Raw genomic sequence first — 15,723 nt, 5'->3', positions numbered from 1 at the left:
TTTATTGTTTTTTTAAAAACATTATACAGGGGGGTAGGGGGTAACAACAAAACAGAACAACAACAAAAAAAACCTCCCATGTTGGATCACCTTGTTTTACACTTTGATCATTTCTCATTATCAATGTGTTGGTCTCTATCCTGTTGAGTTTATGTACTCGGTTCATTTCTCCCACTTTTTATGGTATTGATCTTCCCGAGTCCTTATTCTGTAGGTCAATTGTTCCATAGTTTGTATTTCATCTATAATTGTGATCCATTCGTCCTGTGATGGTGGGTCTATCTTGTTCCATTTTCTTGTGATTGCCTTTTTACAGGCAGCAAGCATAATTTTCAATATGTATCTTCTTTCATCACATTTCCCGTAATGACACCAAAGTATAATAATGTACAAGTCTTAGATACAACATAACCCAGAATTTTACCGATAACTAATTGAACATCTTCCCAAAATGTTGTAATCTTGGGACAGAACCAGAACACATGAGAATGATTCACATTTCCATCTCCACAGCCCCTCCAACATGGTTGTGGTAATGAAGTATTTTTGTTCCTAATTTTGGGTGTTGTAAAAAATCTAATTACATTTTTCCAGCAGTGCAGTCTCCAGGCACGTGATGATGTTGTTGACTGCTGTATTTTCCAGGTTTGTGACCATTCCTCATCAGATATGTTCAGTCCCAACTCTCTCTGCCACTTCAGTTTTACATATGTTGTTGTACACCCTCTTGCCTCCATTATATGCTCGTAAATTGTTGAGATTATTCTAATTTTCTTTGCTTTATAAACTTCAGTTATGGTTTTAATTATCGTATTTTTATCCAGATCTACACTATGTTTTACTTCTTTATTTAAAAAGTCCCTAATCTGCAAATATCTGTAGTGATCTTCATTACTTAGTTAATATATTTGTTTAATCTCCTGGAAACTCATAAAATTCCCATCTTTAATTAGTGTACATATTGCTGTTAATCCAGTAGGAATCCACTGTTTAAATCTTTGGTCCATAGAACCGGGTGTAAAACCCTTATCATAGGCTATCCATCGGATTAATCCAAGCTCTTTTTCTAGTTTGTATTTTCATATCAGGTTAAACCATATTTTTAGCGTAAACTGAGTGACTGAGTTCAGCTATTTAATTAATCTCATTGTTTCTTTTCTGTCTCCTATAAGGCTTTGAATTTCTCTTACTTGTAGTGATTCTTCTAAATTCTTCCATTTGGCTTCATAATCATTGTCTCACCAACAAATGATATACCTGATTTGTGCAGCATAAAAGTATGCCAAACCCCCCTTATCCTTTCTTATCTGTAGTGTTTCAAATTTGATTCTCGGTCTGTGACCATTCCATATAAACTTAGATATAATTTTGTCCCATCATCTAAATTGTTTTTCAAGTATATCAACAGGTAGTGACTGAAAAAAATAGAGAAGTCGGGGTAAGACACTTACTTTTATCATCTCTATTCGAGCGCCAATATCGAAATCCTCTGGATCCACTTTCAGTTAAAAGTCGTTTGTTGGATTGTTTTGTTTTCAGTTCACAGAGTCATGAAGCGATGAGGAAATAAAACAGCCAGTTTTCTGATGGGTCCCAGAAGTTTTTATCATCTGAAATCTAAACATTTCTTTAATCTGTGTGTTTGTGTTCAGATCCTCCATCAGAGCCAGGGGTCATCTACTCCCCACTAAAGTCAACAGTGACACCTTCAAAACAGCTAAACCAGTCTGATCAGTTATGACAGGCTTGCGACTAAATACAGTCCTGCACACCTCTGTGGATCATATGTTATGTATTTATTACATACTGTGTGCATTTGCAGTGTTACAGTTGGACTGAAATAAACAGCTTAAATTTAGACTTCAGACTCTTTAAAAAGAAACAACAAAAAAAACGAATAATGCAACAACTCAGTCACTTGCTTATGTAAGTACCTGCAGCCAATCACAGTATGCATTCTGATTCAAAGGTTGAATGTTTTCTTGCCTGAAGCAGAATCAACGGACTTCAGTCTTCTTGTTAATGCCTACAGAGCTTATCTTTAAAAAGAGCTGCTGTAAACCTTCGCAGCCCTCAGGGAGGCGATCTTTCTGAACCATGTGAGAACCATAGGGCTTGCCCCACTGTGTTTTCCAAAAAGCAGTATCCTTAATAACAGAGTGTGATTCTTGAAAAAAAACCAAAGTCAGTATTCTGTTGATTTGCAAACAAAAACAAAGCTTTTCGCTTAACAGTGTCTCTTAAGCCCCTGACATTGAGAGAACAAAGTGATATAGACAGTGCGGCTTTAAGACAAAATAATGAACAGTTTACTTCCATTAGTTAACATGGAACTGGTACTGGTAAATAACTCCTTTGACATCTGTAACTTTATACCTCAAGGTGGGCATGAAACCTCCATCAATGCAGGTGCAGCTTGATCCTCAGGCGAAGTGAGCATTGGGTGCACCTCTTTCCCTTCAATGATCACACGGACCCCGGCAAAGTGAGCTCTTTTCCTTCTTTCCTCGCAGCATCAATAAGAGGCCAAAGCTTCTCTCAAGTCGCTCTGTCGGCAGAGGACAGATCTTCAGTGAACCTCATGTAATTTTCTTTCAGAAAGGAGCAGTTTTTATCTTGTCACAAATCGAATGATAACCAGCCTTGGTTTCTTCTGAGTTTCGCTATAGCGGCCCAGGCGATGAACTACATCCATGCTGTTTTTGAATCCTGCACTTGTTTCCCCGGCAACAGTGCAGCAGATGTCAAGAACTTTTCTGGTGATGTCTTCTTGCTTTTCCTCAGGGACACCTGAGAGCCTGAGATTCCATCTCTGAGGGTATCTTTCAACTTCGTTGACCTTCAGTTCTACTTGAGACATTCTGCTGCTGTTTTTTTCACAAGTAGCTTTAACTGTTTTGGTGACATTCTTCAAAGATTCTACTTCGAAGAACATGAAGTCAATAGACTTCTTCATGGCCTCGATGTTAACAGTATTCTTACTGATCATAGCCTCCAGATTATCTGAGCGCTCATGAATTAAAGTAGCAATGTTGTTTTGCACATCAGCAAGAGTTATATCACCTTTGTGTTTTTTACCATCTGGTCTGGCTGGAGTATCGGGGTCCGAGTCCGGCAGTGGCATCAGTTCAGGACTTTTGCTGTGGTTGTAGTCATGTTCGGCAGTCACAGCATTCTTGGGGCTGGTTTTTGAGCCAGCTACACCTGTGTTTCTCTCCATTTCCTTGGATGTTCCTTTGGTTAGACTTTTAAATTTCATGGGTGTTACTTTTTCCTTCCTTTTGCTACCCTGAGTTGTTGGAAACATCGCTGGGGTAACAGAGCTTTCCTGCTGTTAGCTGAGCTATCGCTTTGCAAAGAGGCTAGGGTCGCTAAAAAGTTCTTTGAAGTATGGTTCAGGAAGCCGTTACTTAGAAGTGTCGCATACGTGTACTGAATAAACAGTCAGTAGGATAACTCACTTGTGATTCAGATAAAAAACGCTTAGCTACGGAGAAGAGCGTCTACCTCGGTTGCCATCTTGGCTCCAATCCCCCCTACGGCAGCGCCTTTTCTCCTGCGCTGATCGCAAACATGGACGCACGCTCACGCACCAAACAAAAGGGCGCGCTCACACAAACAAGCAGCCTGATTGCGTCATATTCAAAAAAATCATTAAAAATCATCCTTGATAGTTGACGTGAAACTTTAAACACATCATTCCTCTGCTCCACCTGCTCTACACCTGCTCAGTTTCATCCCAAACTGCATTCATGCTCCCGAGAAATTAAAGGCCAAGTCTGCTCAAATGTATTAACTTTAAAGGAATGTGATGAACTCATGTTAGACATTTATTAAAAACCATCTGTGATTGTTGATATGAAACTGTCAGTTGAACACTCCTTTGGGTTACCTTCTCGGTGCCAACTTTCATTACTTTTCACTCATATATACCCTATAGCAGCGGTGCCAGTGTGACAGTGGTAGACTCATAGTGCAGAAGCCAATGCTGCATTCACTTACACTCGGATATCTGAGTTTCACTGTGAAAACATAATCGTACATTTGATATTTGATTGAATGTTATTGTTTTAGCTTTGGGGTGGCACCCGGGGTGGCCAGTCTGGTTGGGGGTGGCCTGGGGTGGGGGGGCACAGGCCACCCGCTGGACACGCCACTGCTCCCGAGTGTCCTCAAACGCCTCTCTGGGTGTTTTCTACCTGCTCAGTTTACTTTCGCTTTCCTGAACTTCGTGGAGTGGAGCTTGTTGTTGGTGTGTGAAGAAACTGTAAGTTTGCTTTGTTTCCTCCTTTAACAGTTTGTCTTTAGGAACTTTACTGTTTGTTCAGCTCATGTTTGAGTTCTTCACACAACAAACTGTGTGTGTTTATATTTCCGGTCTCTCCATTAAAGTCAGTGTGTAATGTTTTCCTGGCTAACATCAGCTGTTAGTTCAGCACAAATCTGCCGCTCCATAGTTCACGGTAACGGACTCACAGCTGGACCAACGAGGCCGAGTGTGTCCGCCACTCTGAGCTACGTTCGTGTTTATGCACTTGTAGTTTGTACTTTGAGTTCACTCAGAGCACAGAGGACGCAGCGTACGTGATGACATCACAACTCAGCTGCAGTGTTTTACTGTCGCTGTGATTAATATTTACACACGACACCTGCAGAGCTCTGACGCTAAGCTAGCCAGACAGCATGCTAACGCTAAGCTAACGCTAAGAGCTCTTACAGACACAAGTTAAAAATGTAATTGAGCACTTTGTGAATGAGAGCAGCAACAACAGCACAGAGTTAGTTGATGGTCAGATGGTTACAGAAAGAGCAGCAGACTTTGCAAATGATTATTTATTCCAGCTGTAACTTGACATGTAAACAGACTGTTGGCTCTCCTCAAACAGGAAGTGATGCTTCACTTTCAGCCTTCTGTGGATTTTCTTCAGTAAAAGCTGAAGTCAAACTGTCAACATGTCAGCACACAAGCTCACACAGGACAGCTTCATCAACATGGAGCTCTGAGTGTTTATTAAAGGATCATTGTGTGAAAGACGCTCTAACACACTGACTGCAGACTTTAGCTGTGAGCACACAGTGTCTCACATTTATATTCACTTTACTGTCAAATACACTCAGTAACTTTAAACAGCTGCTGTTATCAAGTGAAAATAGCAAAGATTTCAGGGCTGAGCCCCAGTGTTTCTACATCCTAGTGCAGGGGTCGGCAACCCGCGGCTCCGGAGCCGGATGCGGCTCTTTAGTCCTTATTTTGCGGCTCCGGGTGGTTTGGGAAAATAGAAGAAGTCTTTAGCTGAAGTGCATTTTATTTGTGTTTAGTTCTTTTTTTTTAACTTGTAGTTCTAAATTGGAAGATTATTGTGATTTTGAAATATAAAAATAAAATTATGTCTCATTATTTTTTTCATCGCTCAAAATAAGCGTCATACTCGCGGAAGCCGGTGTACCCGCCAAAACACCGTGCATTTATCGAGACTTTCAACCTCAGATAGGCCAATTATGGATCTTTGGATCCACATTATGTCGGCAGCTGTTCTCAACCGTGAACTATGTTAAAAACAAACACCGCTCACGCCTCACAGATGACAGCTTACAGTCCTGCGTAAAGATGAAAGCCCCGATTTGCAGACGCTGTGCGCAGAGGTTCAGGACCAGAAGTCTCATTGTAAACATATCACGGCAGACCCGACGATGTTTGCATGAACACGCTTTTCAGCATCTCTTTATTGACCAATTTTCACACATGGTTGCTGTACGCATACAGCCGGCTGTAGCTTTTCAGCTCACAGCCCGACAACACAACAGCAGAGAGAGCACAGACTTTAAGGTGGCGAGGCATGATTGCGGGTGCCGCTCAGGTGCGTCCGACTCCCCTGCAGCGGCGCTGCAGACCACGCCCTGCCACACACATTAACAAGGTAAAATACATATTTAGGCAGAATTTTGCAAATATCTATTTTTTTTAGCAGCATAGAGCTTTTTTTCCAATTACTTTTTAAGAGTCAGGTCAAGGCTCCAAAAGTCCAAATGCGATATAAGAGTGGCGGCTCACAACAGTTTTTGTTTGCTACATGGATCATTTTAGTTCAGCTGGGTGTCTTTGCTTTTGTTATATTTCTTTAAGAGTTCAAAATGTGTTAATTACATAACTAAAATGTAATTTTCTCTGTAGCACTTCATGGATTTCATAAGCAACACACCTTAGTTGCTCTGTAGATTCTTTTAAAAAGCAGTTAAAAACCTTTCTGTTCAAACAAGCCTCTTGTTGATCTACGTATTTTATATTCTTTACATTATTTACATTTGATCTTTTACATTGTGGATAATGTCTATTGATTGTATTGTTTATTTTAATATTTGTGTACAGCGCTTTGTGACTGCCTGTCTGTGAAAAGCGCTTAATAAATAAACTTTACTTACTTTAGTTGTCCGCACAAAGCACAAAAAACAATATATACAGTGTTATCTTCATTTTAGATTGCAAAAAGTATTTGCGGCTCCCAGTGTTTTCTTTTGCATGGAAACCGGGTCCAAGTGGCTCTTTGGGTGTTAAAGGTTGCTGACCCCTGCCCTAGTGACACCTCAGAGAGTCACAACTCATCAAAGCTTCTCATTATCATCAGGACAGATTTAGGTCAACATCATTTCACATTTCTGAGTCATCATCCATCAAATGTTGACACATAGTGGGTTTGTCATTCTCTCAGCTGACACTGAGATGAAGCAGGAAAGAAGCAGCTGATATTTGGACAGCACACATGATGGAAAGGAGGATTTCAGTCGATGTGCACATGAATGATTTGTGTTTCCTCTGCAGGTGAAGGTAGAAAGTGTGTGTGAGCTGATGTGAGCAGCATGGATCAGTGTGAGGACAGAGAGGAGGGAGTCCCTCCCTCTAAAAGCACTCTGTGTGGGGAACATGAGAGCCAGACCAAAGCTCAGAGGTGAGATGACCATCTCTAACTGTCCATGACTCTTCTCCATGTCACAGCTCAGCACTCACATCACTGCTCCATCATTATTCACAGGAAGAAACGAGGAACTAAATGTAAACATGAACCTGAACCCAGCTCTGTGTCCTTAAAGAGTGACCAGTCTAAAGAGGCCATCATTCATTTTAAAGTCCAGCCTGTGTCTGCTGCAGAGAGGTGAGCTGTTAGTAACATGAAATATTTAATTTAACTGCTTGATGTTGTTGGATATAAACTGCAGTGCAAACATGTGTAAGTCAAACTCAAATCAATTTGATACTCGCCTCATTCACACATTTATACAAGTGTGTTTACTCTTTTCTTGTGAGTTTCTATATAAATGATAACACACTGTCAGTCGCTCACACTGCATCTTTCATTGTTAATCTCACCTTCAGTGTCACACAGACAGGATCTGATGATCTTCTTGTTCCTATAATGAAGTGACTGATAAAGCTCCTTTCAAACATGAAGCAGAGATCCAGCTGCTGCCGACCACAGTGATGAATCTGCAGACAGCTGGATCAAATCAGAGGAGTTTACTACACCTTACTGACTGTGCTGATCTCACAGTGAGAGCAAGTTTGTTCCACAGTGTTGATGCTGAAACAGTGAAACACAGTCCTGTGTTTGAACCCTGACCTTTGACCCTGTAACAGTCATTTATTCTCTGGTCTGAGGGTCTCAGCTTGAAGCTGCTCTGAGATATAAAGTGCAGCTGTAACATGTAGAGATTTGATTCAACTGGATTCTGCAGTGAACGTGAAGCTGCTGCAGTGGTGTGTTCACTGTCCTCAGTGTGTGTGGGAGCTTTGCTGCTGTGTGTTGTACTGACTGTAGACGAGACACTGCTGCATCATTTAGGCCTGAATACACTGAGCTGAAATCATGTGATCAGGAGGAAATGATGGTGTGGATCAGCTGATCAGGAGCATTGATCGCACTCTAGAAACCTTTGTAACCTGTACAAATGAGACTGAACTAGACTTCTGTTTGCTGCTTAACATTCACATGCTGATCAAAGATGAGCTCAGATTTCTATCAGAGTGTTTTCACTCAGTTGTTCAAGGAGGAGAGATGAGATTAAAATGTGATCAGGACCAACAAATACTCTTTTGTGTTCTTGGCAGAGATGGCACCACTTTTTTATCTACTGATATCATAAATTTGGATATCTGCTGAATCTGATATAGTCTATTTTATAATCACTAAAACTGCTTTCTTAAAAATATATCTTGCTGCATTTTGTAGTCAAATAAAAAAAAAACCCACTAAAGCTATTCTGTTATTCCTGTATGCAAAAACTACACTGCACCCAAAATATTTCACAGTTCAGCAACACTGATCTTTTTATATAAACTGTTAGCAAAACAAAGTCTAAGTATTTAAAGTAATATTCAAAAACTCATTGAAAATGCAGTTATATGCAGATTCAACAACTCCTTGATTCTGGAAAAAAAGTGCAATATCAGCACGAAATAATAATAATTAAATTAATGGATGCATTTATATAGCTTTACAATTCCACTATTCAATCTATACTATTTGTACTACAAATACAGATGCAACAAGGGAAGCAGCAAAAGTGACTGAACACAGCTTTTAGAGGCTAAACTCACATTTCAATAATCAAAGTGGCCTCATCTGTGTGTGTGTGTGTGTGTGTGTGTGTGTGTGTGTGTCCATGTTTCCTCCACAGAGTGGACCAGCAGAGCTCAGAGGTTCCCAGTGGTCAGTCTGCCCAGCAGCATCAAACACAGCTGGACTCCATATTTATGGTCTGTACATGTACAACAACTACTTTATTATTAATATTAATAATAATACATTTGTTTATAGGTCCCTTTCAGAACACCAAGGACTCTGTGGACTAAATGACCAAAAGAAACAAACTTTGAAATCAGACGGTGCAAATGTGATCACAGGGAAACGTTTTAAACATCGAGGCTTTAAACAAAAACCAAAGTGAAACAGTTTGTAGTCGAGATCAGTGGGAATGAAGCTGAATAACTGTTTCTACGATAACTTTGAGCAATAAATGACATATATGATGGAAATTAGCAGCATTAGCACTTACTAATGAAGTGAGTCGACACTCGGCTGTATTGAGACGACCACATTAGGTGGTCCTCAACTGTAATGGAAACCAGTGGATCCAGTCCAGTCGTGGCGACCTGTGGTGAGTCGATCTGAGCAGCTACTAATGGAAACGGGACCATAGATGTGTTTGTGCTTAATAACAATGAATCACAGGATTTTTACATTACTGTTAAAATCTCATGTTGTTTGTTAAAGTGTGCAGTTCAGGGTGTGTTACTAAAACTGTGGTTTGCTCACTTTCCAAAGACCCAGCCCCCATAAAAAGCAGCCAATCAGCTTCTAAGAGTTACACACCCACACATATCAAGTTAACTCTGGTCTAACACACTTGGATTTAGCTTGAAGAAGGTTCCTGTACGAGGACTGAAAATGATTTAAAAAGCAGCCGATGTCCAAAGAACAACTTTGACACACCTTCATAAAGCCTGCAGAGCAAAAGAAAAACTAGCTGAAAGTCTGGCTGCTCTTATGAAAAGTACAGAGAAATTATGGGTCGCTCAACACTTTTGCACAATATAAGAGTTTAAATAAATCTAAAGAGTAACTCAAAATCCTACAGTCATACTGAGAAAATCATTTACAGCTAACTATCCAAGTGGATTTGTTTAAGACAGCTCCATCTGCTGGTGGCCCTCTGCAGGTGCATGAAAGGGGCGTGTTTATAGTGAAAGTAGTAGAGAAAGTAAACCCCATGGGAAGGAGGAGGACTCTCAGCAGCTTCCAGCTCATATTCAGACATTTGACTTCTCACTGAAAGCAGCAAGTTTGAGTGTCTGTACCTTAATTAGAAGAGATAACATGGCCATAGTAATTAGAGTTGATTGAGCAATGCTGTCCTTGTAATGTAGTTTATGATTTTGGACAAGTCCAGTTTTTCTGTAGAGCCTCTCAAGTTGGTGACAGCAGTCAAAGTTCACGTGTAAACCAGAGCAGCAGATCAGGTCCAAATGTGTTGTTCACAGTGAGTGGGATCATCAGTGTGCTGCTATGTTAACATCCTGCAGCAGGATGTGTTTGGTCAGAGAATGGATAGATCACTAAGTCATTGTTGAGTTTAGGGGGACAGTAGACAGCTGGAGTAGGTTCAGCCAGTTGACACACAGTAGATAAAAATAACTGAAGGCAGGAGCAGACACCTGTATGACTTTCCACCTCTCACATAGATTATTGTCCCTGGGCAGAGCCACAGGGCTGGTAGATGTAAACAAACCTGGAGGAGAGGATTTATTCAACTGAGAAAAGTCACAGAGTTGTGTCTTGATGCTCAATCATCCAGGTAAGTAAATCCCAAAAAGGTTGATTCTGTTCATCTGGACGTTTTCAGTGGGAGAAACGTTTGATCATCATCAGGTGACGTCTTCAGTCTCAGCTGACTGCAGGTTTCCACCCTTATAAACAGGACATTTGTATAATGACTGAAACCAGCAGCACTGAAGGAACAATGGGCTGTGAGGTCAGTTCATTGATCATTGGTACGCATATCACATATTGGTACGCTGCAATCACAGCATTGTAAGATGGTGAGAGATGCACCCTTAGGCCCCTCCTCCATTCAGAGATGGTCTTTCCCTTTTCATATAAATGGCCTCCTTGACTCCGCCCTCAAACTAGCATTCACATTTCCTCAGGACCTTCTTGATGTGAAGTTCTTCTGCCTCCCTGGCTGCTGTGTCTGTGGGGATGGTGTTTGTTCTGTGTTGTTGCGTCCTGATGACGCCCAGTTTGTGCTCCAGTGGATGATGAGAGTCAAACCTTAAATACTGATCTGTATGTGTAAACAGAGTGAACCTTTAAGACCAGTTGGCTGTATGATCATCTCAGTCACTTATAACATCTCCAAGTTTCTGGCTTCGATCATCAACCCGTTGGTAGTTCAGCTCTGAACACCAGTGAAATGTTTCTCCCACTGAAATTGCTGCATTCATATGAACAGAATCAATGTTTTGGGATCATGGAGTTGTGGACAAAGTCTCAGTTAATCAGATAAAGTCAAACTTATAATTGGTGAGGAGACCGTGGATGATATGCTCCTTGATCGTAAAGAAGTGGCTGTTGTGGAGACTGAAGTTCAGAGTGGTGGGTCATTCATAAAGTATTCTGTTCCAGCTGCTGGAGGACAACATCATCACTTTTGTGAAGACCGAGCTGAAGAAGATCCAGAAGGCTCTGAATCCAAATAAGCCCCAATGCTTGGAGTTTCAGAGGGAGGATGATGAGCAGAGGAGCAGCAGAGAGGCATTTGTGAAGATCACAGTGGACTTCCTGAGGAGAATGAAGCAGCAGGAGCTGGCTGACCGTCTGCAGAGCAGTAAGAGGATTTCCTACTTAAGGTTTTAACCTGTTAGATAAATGAGACGCCTGTGATACCAGTGTGTTGAGTCATTTCTCAGTGGGTCAGAAAATGTCATCAGCATTTTGTAAAATAGGATTGTTGAAGTTGTACTTTTATTATTATTATTCAGAACTTCCTGCTGCTGTTTGTCATCGTAACCTTAAATCCACCCTGAAGAAGAAGTTCCAGTGTGTGTTTGAGGGGATCGCTAAAGCAGGAAACCCAACCCTTCTGAATCAGATCTACACAGAGCTCTACATCACAGAGGGAGGGACTGCAGAGGTCAATGATGAACATGAGGTCAGACAGATTGAAACAGCATCCAGGAAACCAGACAGACCAGAAACAACAATCAGACAAGAAGACATCTTTAAAGCCTCACCTGGAAGAGATGAACCAATCAGAACAGTGCTGACAAAGGGAGTGGCTGGCATTGGGAAAACAGTCTTAACACAGAAATACACCCTGGACTGGACTGAAGACAAACCCAACCAGGACATCCAGTTCATATTTCCATTCACTTTCAGAGAGCTGAATGTGCTGAAAGAGGAAAAGTTCAGCTTGGTAGAACTTGTTCATCACTTCTTTACTGAAACCAAAGAAGCAGGAATCTGCAGCTTTGAAGACTTCCAGGTTGTGTTCATCTTTGATGGTCTGGATGAGTGTCGACTTCCTCTGGACTTCCACAAAACTAAAATCCTAACTGACCCTAGAAAGTCCACCTCAGTGGATGTGCTGCTGATAAACCTCATCAGGGGGAAACTGCTTCCCTCTGCTCGCCTCTGGATAACCACACGACCTGCAGCAGCCAATCAGATCCCTCCACAGTGTGTTGGCATGGTGACAGAGGTCAGAGGGTTCACTGACCCACAGAAGGAGGAGTACTTCAGGAAGAGATTCAGAGATGAGGAGCAGGCCAGCAGGATCATCTCCCACATCAAGACATCATGAAGCCTCCACATCATGTGCCACATCCCAGTCTTCTGCTGGATCACTGCTACAGTTCTGGAGGATGTGTTGGAAACCAGAGAGGGAGGACAGCTGCCCAAGACCCTGACTGAGATGTACATCCACTTCCTGGTGGTTCAGGCCAAAGTGAAGAAGGTCAAGTATGATGGAGGAGCTGAAACAGATCCACACTGGAGTCCAGAGAGCAGGAAGATGATGGAGTCTCTGGGAAAACTGGCTTTTGATCAGCTGCAGAAAGGAAACCTGATCTTCTATGAATCAGACCTGACAGAGTGTGGCATCGATATCAGAGCAGCCTCAGTGTACTCAGGAGTGTTCACACAGATCTTTAAAGAGGAGAGAGGACTGTACCAGGACAAGGTGTTCTGCTTCATCCATCTGAGTGTTCAGGAGTTTCTGGCTGCTCTTCATGTCCATCTGGCCTTCATCAACTCTGGACTCAATCTGCTTGAACAGAAACAAACAACGTCCACATGGTCTATATTGTTTCGAAAACAAAAACCAGAAAAAGAAGTAAAATCTGTAGAGAAACACTTCTACCAGAGTGCTGTGGAGAAAGCCTTACAGAGTCCAAATGGACACCTGGACTTGTTCCTCCGCTTCCTCCTGGGTCTTTCACTGCAGACCAATCACAGTCTCCTACGAGGTCTGCTGACGCAGACAGGAAGTAGCTCTCAGACCAATCAGGAAACAGTTCAGTACATCAAGAAGAAGCTCAGTGAGAATCTGTCTGCAGAGAAAAGCATCAATCTGCTCCACTGTCTGAATGAACTGAATGATCGTTCTCTAGTGGAGGAGATCCAACAATACAGGACTTCAGGAAGTCTCTCCACAGATAAACTGTCTCCTGCTCAGTGCTCAGCTCTGACCTTCATCTTACTGTCATCAGAAGAAAATCTGGATGAGTTTGACTTGAAGAAATACTCTGCTTCTGAGGAGGCTCTTCTGAGAATGCTGCCAGTGGTCAAAACCTCCAACAAAGCTCTGTGAGTACATTTTAACTTATATGCTTGTTGGTAAAAAGCAGGTGCGATCAACTAAAAAAACTAACAAAATAACCCCCAAAATACAGTCATGAGTGCTGGTGTCTGAAAAGTCTATAAAGCTATTAAGTGATAATCAGTACTCACTTTGTTCAACACTGAATACATGTCGGCATTTCTGAAATTTTTCTGGGTGGTTATTGATGTAAGTTTTAATCATGAACTCTTCTGAAACGATTACAAAATAAAGAAATTTGACACATTTTGTTGATACCAAAAATGTGTCAAATTTGAACTATCCAGTGTTCTTTTACTGCTCTGTTCTCTCTTCACTTCTCTCTTCTCTCTCTGATTGTCTCCACATGTTGCTCATTACTTTCCTGACAAAAAGAGAATGGAATATTCCTAAATGTTATATAATCTCATTACACTTGATCAAAAATATTTTTTTTAATTGTTTTGCTGTTATTTTTCAGACTGAGTCTCTGTAACCTGTCAGAGAGTTGTGAAGCTCTGTCCTCAGGTCTCAGCTCTCAGTCCTCTAATCTGATCAAGCTAGACCTGAGTAACAATGACCTGCAGAATTCAGGCGTGAAGTTTCTGTCTGAAGGACTGAAGAATCCACACTGGAAACTGGAAACTCTCAGGTGAGATCAAACATTTTTTAATCAACTGGCAGAAATAGCAAATTAATAATAAGGTAATCCTTTAATAAGAGGAGATGTGGAGGTGTTCTGATGTGCAACATACTCTTATGTTGAAAGATTCTAAAACAAGAAGTAGTTCCTGGGAACTGCTTTCTGTTTTGTTGCTGTCTAAGTAGAAATTTGATGATGAAAATAGTGATGAGTTTGCAGAGTTGAATCCACAGCACACAACACAAATATTCTCACACCCGACAATATGTACATAGTCATGGTGTTGGGTGCTGAAGATCATAATTAGAAATTTAATTGTAAACTTGGTGCTTTTAAGGGAAGCAATTTTAATTCAGTGTTTTCATTAGTCTTAATTTTATGCATCTACTACCACTAAGAAGAGAACGGACATGGGTACCACTTTATCCAGCTTCTAATTCATAAATTCTGCACTCAGCTTTGCCGTCTCCAGTATCACTGAAATTCAGCCAGATGCTGCTCATTTTGTGTTTTCACTTTGTCCTGACACGCTTGCATTTAAACCTGTGTCTGTGTGTACCTGGCCTGTACCACTATGCTTGCTTTCTTCTGAACGTTTGCCCCCATCTCTTTCTTTAAATAGTGGCATGATCCCAGTCTGTCTCTTAATGTGATTGGCGACATAATGTGTCCATCAGAATAAAGTCCCAGCCCTGTTGGTATGGAATATCAGCAAGCCTGAAAATACTGTAATAACTGACATATCAAATTATCTCAGGGGCCAAATTTGGCCGACGGGCCATATGTTTGACACCCCTGGTTTATACAGTTTAGCATTCTATGTTCTACTGAGATAACTCCAAGCTAAGTATCAAATCAGCTAACTGCAGCCACAAGCTGCGACTGGTTTTCATTGTGGATGATGATGTATTCTCACACTGATCCTTCATGGTGATGCCGCCATCCACCCACTGGATTCACATCTTCAGTGTTGGGAAGGTCACTTTTAAAATGTTTTCCACTACAGATTAGAGAATACATGCCCCAAAATGTATTTTGTAATGCATTCTGTTACGTTACTCTCACTGAGTAACGTAACAGAATACTTTGGATTACTTAATATATTATCATGCTTTTTACAGCTGCATGAATGTCCTATTGCTATGTGATTTATTACTATTATGAAGGTTACTCACCATACCAATTACAACTAGATGTTTAAATCTTAATATAAAATGAGTAACAGTAGGGTGGACATTAGGTAAGGCTGCACTTTTTGCAGCGATCTTGTATAGAAAACTATTCTGTGCATATATAAAACACGTCTGCGGGTCCGAACCGTAGCAAAGGGACCTCTGGCTAATATGTCGGGTTCATGTCGGGCTGGTAGCCGAAAAATAGCTTTACTTTGTTGTCTGGGTCAACTTTGCTTGCGAGAGACAGAGAGAGGCGTTGAAAGGCTGCTCCAATGGAACTTATTGTTTCGGAGGAAAACACAAACACAGTGTACAGTTGAGTCTTAATAGCTTACTTACAGCTGGACTTGTCAGGCACTCTTCTTGGCTACAGTGGTTATTATTATATTTACATGCTTCCAGCTCCCGTTTCTGCTCGGTGACAACTCCTACTTTTCCAGTCCCCTTTTTCTCCCTCCTCTTGCTCATGGACACATAACGTGTATTGCAGTCCATTCTCCCTACAGCACGGACTACATTGCCATCAGCTCTCATTAGTTTTAGTTACTGTTTGTA

At 41.3% G+C, this 15,723-nt stretch overlaps 1 pseudogene; it reads left to right on the top strand.

Annotated features, from left to right (window-relative positions):
* The first annotated feature begins 6,900 nt into the window (after positions 1 to 6,900).
* Positions 6,901 to 13,827, top strand: LOC112846391 (protein NLRC3-like; annotated as a pseudogene).
* Positions 13,828 to 15,723: the final 1,896 nt, after the last annotated feature.

Source organism: Oreochromis niloticus, linkage group LG3 (genome assembly GCF_001858045.2).
Source record: "Oreochromis niloticus isolate F11D_XX linkage group LG3, O_niloticus_UMD_NMBU, whole genome shotgun sequence".
In the NCBI taxonomy this organism is placed as follows: Eukaryota; Metazoa; Chordata; class Actinopteri; order Cichliformes; family Cichlidae; genus Oreochromis; species Oreochromis niloticus.
The sequence above is the reverse complement of the archived record's forward strand: the minus strand, read 5'-3'. Positions and strand labels throughout refer to the sequence as shown.